This window comes from Aethalodelphis obliquidens, unplaced genomic scaffold (genome assembly GCF_003676395.1).
Source record: "Aethalodelphis obliquidens isolate GAN/ISIS:26980383/991018 unplaced genomic scaffold, ASM367639v1 scaffold42, whole genome shotgun sequence".
NCBI lineage: Eukaryota > Metazoa > Chordata > Mammalia > Artiodactyla > Delphinidae > Aethalodelphis > Aethalodelphis obliquidens.
Genome location: NW_020837986.1, coordinates 15,694,160 through 15,702,033, shown reverse-complemented (window position 1 = coordinate 15,702,033; position 7,874 = coordinate 15,694,160).

Below are 7,874 nucleotides of genomic sequence, written 5' to 3'. Positions count from 1 at the left end.
GTGTGTTCAGACTGTATGTATGTAGTTGTCTGTATGTGTGGGGTGTGAGTGAAGCTTCAGAGATGTGTTGACCCTCATCAGGCAGTGAGGCACATTCAGGGCAGGAGCCTTATGCGTGCAGAGTGTGGGTAGCTGTCAACCCTCAGTGCACAAAGAGGACGCACTTAGGTGGGAAGTATTGTGTGTGCAGGGACTGTGGGGAAGCTTTAGCAATAAGTCAGCATTTATGGAACATCCAGTGGCCGACTCAGGAGAAGCGTCGTGTGTTCAGGGAGTGCTGACAGGCATTGGGAAAAGAACCGACAGGAGGGCTCCAGATGGCTCACTCAGGGAGGAGCTGTGTGTTTGCAGGGAGTGTGGGCAAGGCTCTTGTGATCAGTCAGCTTTCTTCACACACTGTAGGGAGAATCCTTATGTGGGGATACTGTGGGGCTGCTCCAGCCAACTGCTGCTGATAGCTGCAGAGATGAATTCCTCACTAGACTTGCTCTCAGCCACAGGGAGCTGCACTTCCCAAGGGATGCCTCCTGGCCAACGACTGATTGATACGGGGAGACAAAACCCTAGCCGGACTCTGCTGGGACAACTCCACAGGGTCATCCCAGATCCCAAGGTCCCCATGAAACTGAATGATCTCAAACACATTGCAGGTCAGCTTCTTCCTCCGCCCAGTCCTGTCCTCATTCCCCGATAAGCCACTCAATTCTCTGCCTCATTGTCTCTCCAGGGAATCCACCCTAAGATAGCATAAGCACACAAGGAGTGTGGACGAGGCTTTGGCTAAAAGTTGCTCCTCAACAAACCCCAGAGCATACAGAATAGAAGCTCTGTGTGTGCGGGGAGAATGGGTAAGGACACCTCAGGATGCATCAGAGAACAGCTTTTGAGGGAGAAGCTTTACAAGGCAGGCAGGGAGACTGGGAAGATTTAGCAATAAGTTACACCTTCTGGTGCAGCCGAGGACACTCAGGGAGTCCTATGTGGGTGGGGTTGTAGGCGGAGCCTTATTCTGACACCCCTCCTCACAGATCACTACCTCACTCACCTCCTGGGGGGGTTTCAGAAGTCTTGACCCCCACCCGTCCCCATACTCTTTTTGAGAGTGAAGATGGCAGTAACAACTTAATAAACATGTTTTTTCCACTTTTTGTAATCAGATGGAATAAAAAAGTAGAAGGCTTTATTTAAGTAAGAATAATCAATTTGTTTTATTTTCAAACACCAATTTTTTCCCATGTTTTCATGTCTTTCTGTTCTCATAAATTGTTCAATAAGCTCAGGCTATGTACCTTAGTCACTCATCTGTCTGGAAAGGAATTAAATTTCACAACCTGGATTTCTGCATGAATTCAACCCTTGAGAAAAAATAAGTCCCAATCAACCTAGTAGATTTATTGGAGGATCTGATTCGTTGCATGGGGAGGATGATGTAGGTTCTGGAGACATGCCCACTGAAGCAAGGGAATTTCCCGGGTCTCTGGGGGCTGGGTTGCCTCTTCTGACTGATCACTCCCTTTGGCTTCTGTGAAAGCTCCCTTCCCTGACTTCTTTCTCTTCCTTCTAGTCTCTATTCAGGTCTCTGCTGTATCCTTCTCTACCACTGAAGCATTGTTTTTCCTTCCAGATTCCAGAGTCAGGTCCTTTAACCATGCCCAAACTGTTTTCCAGTCATGAATCATTGTTTTGGGTCTCTTAGCTACTTTGGTATCAGATCATAAGTCTAAAGACCCCTGGGGAATTCCCTGGTGGTCCAGTGGTTAGGACTCTGTGTTTTCACTGCTGAGGGCTGGGGTTCAATTCCTGGGCCCTAATCCTGCAAGCCACGTGGGGCAGCCAAAAAAAACAAAACAAAAAAACCCCTAAACACAGCTCCAATGCCACGTCCCCTCATCCCTCCAATCCTAGGGTCTAGTCCTGCTAATGACACCCACATCATCCCTCCACTAACTGGTCCAAGATAACCTGGTCATACCCCTGCCCTTGTTTTTCAGCCCAAGGACCTGGCCTTTAATCACACCCTTTCCTAGTCTTCCTCCCTCAGAGCCCAAATTGCCCAGATTTTTGACAACTCTGCATGCCCTGGCTCTGACTTCTATGTCCTAAGCCAGAACTCTTTACTGGAGAGGGTTGGCCTCAGCTCTAGCAAATTTGTTTGTTCAGTTGGAGTTTGCCAGATCCACAAAATGGATATCAGGCTTTGAAAATCAGACAAAGCACAGGCTGATTTTGTTGCACTATCAAAGAGGGGGGCAGTAAAAGAGAGTCCAAAGGCCATGAAGTCAGCTTTCCAGTGGGTCCTGAGTCAGCTCTGGTTGAGAGGATGTGAGTGCCAGGAGCGTGGGTCCCCACCCTTTGCCACATTTCCCGTCATGTTTCTTTGCTGGAACTGCCCCTATAACATCAACAATTTGCTTTGGGTCAGAACTGGAAGCCACAGAAGGAAAAGTGTTTATGGGTATGCAGTCTCTAGGGTCTGAAGAGGGATAGACCCTCTATGTTCCAGATGACCCCAAGACCCCTCCCTGTGTCCTGCCATTGCGAGAGAAACATGTGAACAAACCAGCACCTTCCTTTGGGAAGGAAAGGTGGGAGGAAAGAAAATGATGCAGATTCTTTTTAACTGAAGTCCCTTATAACCTGTAGTGACCTCAGACGTGTTCCAGGGAAAGGACTGTCAGTCCTAGCCCAGCAAAGGGAGAGGGGTATGGGGTTATCTTTCCAAGCCTGGAAAGGGGCTTCCCCAGACTGCTGCTACTCTGTCCTTTATCTCTAGGAAGGGCCACTGGAACCAGCTCCTGTATTCCATCCCAGCAGGAAGCAGAACCGGGGTGTGTGAGGTGAGCTCTCCCTCCAAAGAAAGGAAGGTACACATCCCCACTCCCTAGGATTTTCCTTTCTGCCCCCAGGGAGGAGCTCAGACGTACAATAAGAGCTTATTTCCGACAGGAGGTCAGTGGCCTCAAACTCAGAGGCCTGCAGTGTCCAGGCAGGTCCTATACTAATGAGGGGGTCAAGCCTCAATTGGGTGGGGGTGCTTTGGGAAACTGGGGAACTCAAACTCAAGTTGCTTCCTACATCCTTCCTGGTCTCCTCACTTGACCCCACTCTAGAAAGCCTTGAGCACCTCGTTTGGGCCTTTTCATTTAATGATCCAAATGTCCTGCCCCTTTTTGAGCCATGACCTTGACTTCAGAACCCTCCAGCATTCTTCCCCGTGTTCAGTTTTAGAACTGTCTTTTTCATGTTGAGTTTTGCTTAGTTTTCTGAAAAACATGGCAGTAGATTATGAAAAATGAACATCAGTTTTGATATGGGAACATCTGACCCAATAACACAATGGTGTGGAAACTCCGTAATCTGACAAAAGAACGTGTAAAAATGCGATGATTTGGCGGCACCTTGTGTGATGAATCCATGTGAGGGCCACCTGTGGGTCACAGAGAGGATCTGGGTTGGGGGGACTTTCAAGATGGCTGGCAATCTGACAGCCCCTGGCTCTAAAATTAGGTACAGTGGGTTAGATTTAAAGTGACCTAATTTATACACACAAGCTCTAATCTGACTTTTAAATATCTGTACATATATTTCTCATATATTCAAAGTAAGCATGTATAAATTTTTTATCAATTTTTTTCTAAAAGAAAACAGATAGTAAAGGATTCTTGGCAAAACATGAGATTTTCTCATTGCATAATCTTTCTCCTAATGGAAATACCATGTTATCCTTTATTTCCTCCTAATTAAGCACGACATATATAAAGGATAAAAATCCATATTCTTATATAAAGATTATTTTTATCTAGCTCTGTACCCTATTCATTAATTTTAACTTCATTATCATTTTGGAGAATAGCCAAAAACTCAACTGCCATTTTTTTTAAAAAAAATTTTAATTATTATTATTTTTTAAATAAATTTATTTTATTTATTTATTTTTGGCTGCGTTAGGTCTTTGTTGCACAGGCTTTCTCTAGTTGTGGCGAGTGGAGGCTACTCTTCGTTGCGGTGCATGGGCTTCTCACTGCAGTGGCTTCTCTTGTGGAGCATGGGTTCTAGGCGCACGAGCTTCAGTAGTTGTGGCTCGCAGGCTCTAGAACGCAGGCTCAGTAGTTGTGGCATACGGGCTTAGTTGCTCCACAGCATGTGGGATCTTTCCAGACCAGGGCTCGAACCCGTGTCCCCTGCATTGGCAGGCGGATTCTTAACCACTGCGCCACCAGGGAAGCCCCTCAACTGCCCTTCAAAGAGAAGTTTAGGACAGGTTGAAATATGACATTCTAGAATCCTAAAAAAAAATGAAACCAGATTTCTAGAGTTCCAGCCATCAGTGCTCTAAAAAGGATAAAAGCATTCCTTCTCTGTCTGAGTGTTGAGGCAACAGCTGAGGATTGGAAGATCTCACAAAGCCAGATTACACACAGGGACAGGCTTGTCTGCTTCTAATGTAGACCACAGTGTGGGGCCCAGCTTACCTTGCTTACTAGGTTCTAAGGCAGAGCTGGTTTTACAGAATCCTTGCTGCTACTAGTCATCAGTTCCCCTTTTCCCTACTTCCTACTTCTTCTGGGAACTAGAAAGCTATTTTTTTGTCTGGTGGGGGGCAGAGAGCTTAATTTTATGAAGTTTAATGCTACTTATCATAGTTTTTGTCTGAGCTGCCTCTCTTTTGTGTATTATAATAACCTTGGGTAAAAGCGGCAGGACCCCGACCTTCCCCTAGGTCTAATAAACACTGCCACTAACAGAGGCTTCCTTGTCTTTTGATAGAGGGGTTCAACTTGTAAAAATCTTAGAGTAAGTAAATTTTGCAATATTGGAGGTGTGCCTAATAAAATTGTGAAAACATTTGAGATCAGATTTTCTGCTTAATATATTGGTACAGGAATTATTTGGGTGTTGAAGACCTGGAAGAGATGATGTGGGGAATCTGAGAGAAAACTTAAGAGAAAGGTATGATGAATAGCACTGAGACCAGGGTAAATCTGGGAGGTCAGAAGTGTTGCACTTGTCCAGGCAAAATTTACAGGACAACTATGGTAATAGTTTTGTGGACTGAAAGAGAAGATAGGCTTTGTAGGGTTTGTCTTCAAAGCACTTGGTGATCACCTGGATGTAGAATTTAAAAGCACCCCTGCAAACACAGCTTTCCAACAGTAGAAACATTTGCAAAAGATAAAAAGTGCTCATCACTCCAAGAATCCAAGCAGAAAGCCAACGTCTTATCTATGTTTATCATGAGAGTAGTTCCTTCTTTAGAGGCTACCATCGTTTCCCTCTGAGGCCTGCATTCTGCTGACCTGTATGGTAGAATATGTTTGGGTGTATGTGGAGTGGTGTCACTTAATCAATATATTGTCTTAGCTCCAAATTCACCTTTTGTTGCCTGATCTGTGAAAATGGATCTGGGCCCTTTATATATTTTTCCTTTGTCAGCTGTCATGAGGTACATCAGTAGTGGGCTGTTCTGGAACAACATTGCTGGAGGAAGGGGTCCTCTCTCCTGGTGTAGGTGGCTCTTCCACCAGGCTCCTGGAGAGTACCCTTTTCCCCTGCTTCTCGGCCAGTGCACTTTTGTCTCATGCTAAATGCCTGCAGGGACACAGCTTTCTCAACCGATTGGCCACCCTGTGTTTTCTCCAGCTCTCCACCCAGGTGATGGTGGCTCAGGAGCCCCAACAGCACAGGCCTGTGCTCCAGCCCAGATTGCTGCTCCTGTACCTTCTCTTCAGCACCATGGGGACACACCCTGGGGCCACCTTGGACCTTCATCCTGTGCAGAGGCTCAGAGCCTCCCAAGCCTGATTGTTGCTCCCCAGACCCTCTCCTTAGCTCCACATGCATGTGCACCAGGGCCCCAGCAGCCACCCATAGCTGCCCCAGCCTAAGCTGTGCACCTAAGTGCACTAGGCTTTTGCAGCTTTTCAGCCTCCATTTCTAGCAGCACCTATAGCAGTACCTTGACCTCTTTTGCTCACCCACCCATCAGTCTTGGCTGACTTGGCCCCAGAGGTTTGTTTGCTGCGGCCCTTCAGACACAGATACTGTATGGTCCAGGCTTTGTGTCAACATCAACACCCTGACTGTCTGTGCATGTTGGGCTCCCTTTGTGTACCTGCCAACCAGCCTTGGCTTGCCTGTGCTCCACAGGGATATTCCTACTTGCCTGGCGACTGCAGACCAGCTCTGGCCTGTGCAAAGTTCTGGCCCTTCCTACCAACTTCTCCACCATCCAGTGGGCTGAAACCACACCTTCTCCAGCGAGGGCTGAACCCAAACCTTGGGGAGGGAAACAACCTTCTAGGTTTATCCTTCTTTAGGTACTCTCCCTTAGCTGAGGGTTTTCTTTTAATATTTACAGTTACTTTTCTATCATTGCAAAGTAATTCTTCCTGCTAAATTTCCCATTTAAGTTACTGTGTGGTTTCTGTCTCCTCACTGGACTCACGTTGATACAGATGTGAATGTGTACAGTTTTTATATGAGGGCAAAGACGCAAACTTCTGACTGCAGTTATTCAGTGAACCCAGAGATAAACCAAAGAAATAATGCACGTCAAAATTACTATTAATACTAGCTGGGGCAATGGCCCTGAACCCAGACACAAACTTAATGGTCTAAACCAGGGGATGGCAAAATGCAGCCTGAAGGCCAAATCTGGCCTGCCACCTGTTTTTTTAAGGCCTGCAAGCTAAGAATGCTTCTTACATTTTAAATCATTGGAAAGAATCAAAAGAAGAATAATATTTTGTGACACATATTTGTGTTCATAAATAAAGTTTTATCATAGCACAGCCACACATTGTTACATATTGTCTATAGCTGCTTTCATACCACAATGGTTGGGTTGAGTAATTGCATTAGAGACCATATGGCCCAAAACCCTAAAATACTATCTGACTCCTAACAGAAAATGTTTGCAAATCCCTGATCTAGACTGAAACTTGGGAATACTTTACCAAACAAAGGCCAAATGAATAGCTTGTTTAACCCCCAGCTCTGGAATTCATGGCCCCCTTTTCCTGATCTGTGGAAATTGACAAGCTGATTCTAAAATTAATATGGAATTTTCAAGGGATGCAGAATGCCAAAACAATCTTGAAAAAGAAAAACAAATTAGGAGGACTCACATTTTCTGATTTCAAAACTTACTACAAAGCAATGGTACTGACATAAGGAAAGACATATAGATCAAAGGAATAGAATTGAGAGATAAGAAATAAAATCATGTGTCTGTGGTCCACTGATTTCCTCAAGGTGCCAAGACCATTCAGTGGGGGAAAGAATAGTCTTTTCAACAAATGGTGCTGGGACAACTGTATATCTTCTTGCCAAAGAATAAAGTTTGACTCTTGCCTTATGTCATGTACAAAAAATAACTGAAAATGTATCAAAGATCTAAATGTAAGAATGAAAACTGTAGAACTATTATGAGAAAACATAGGGTTAAATCTTACCAAATCTTGGATTTGGTAAAAGATTGTTAGATATGGCACCAAAAGCCTGAGCAATGAAAGAAAAAAGATAAATTGGACTTCATCAAAATTAAAAACTATTGTGCAGGACACTGTAAAGTGAAAAGACAACTCACAGAATGAGAGCAAATATTTATAAATCATATATCTGATAAGGGACTTATATCTAGAATACATAAAGAACTCTCACAACTCAATAATAAAAGACAATGCAAGGATGATACACAGATGGCCAATAAGTACATGAAAAGATGCTGGACATCATTAGTCATCAGGGTAATAATGCAAATCAAAACTTTGAGATAGATACCACTTCACACACACTAGGATAGCTTGAATCTGAAAGTCACATAGTAACAAACATTGGTGAAGACATGGAGAAATCAGAACTCGCATACACTG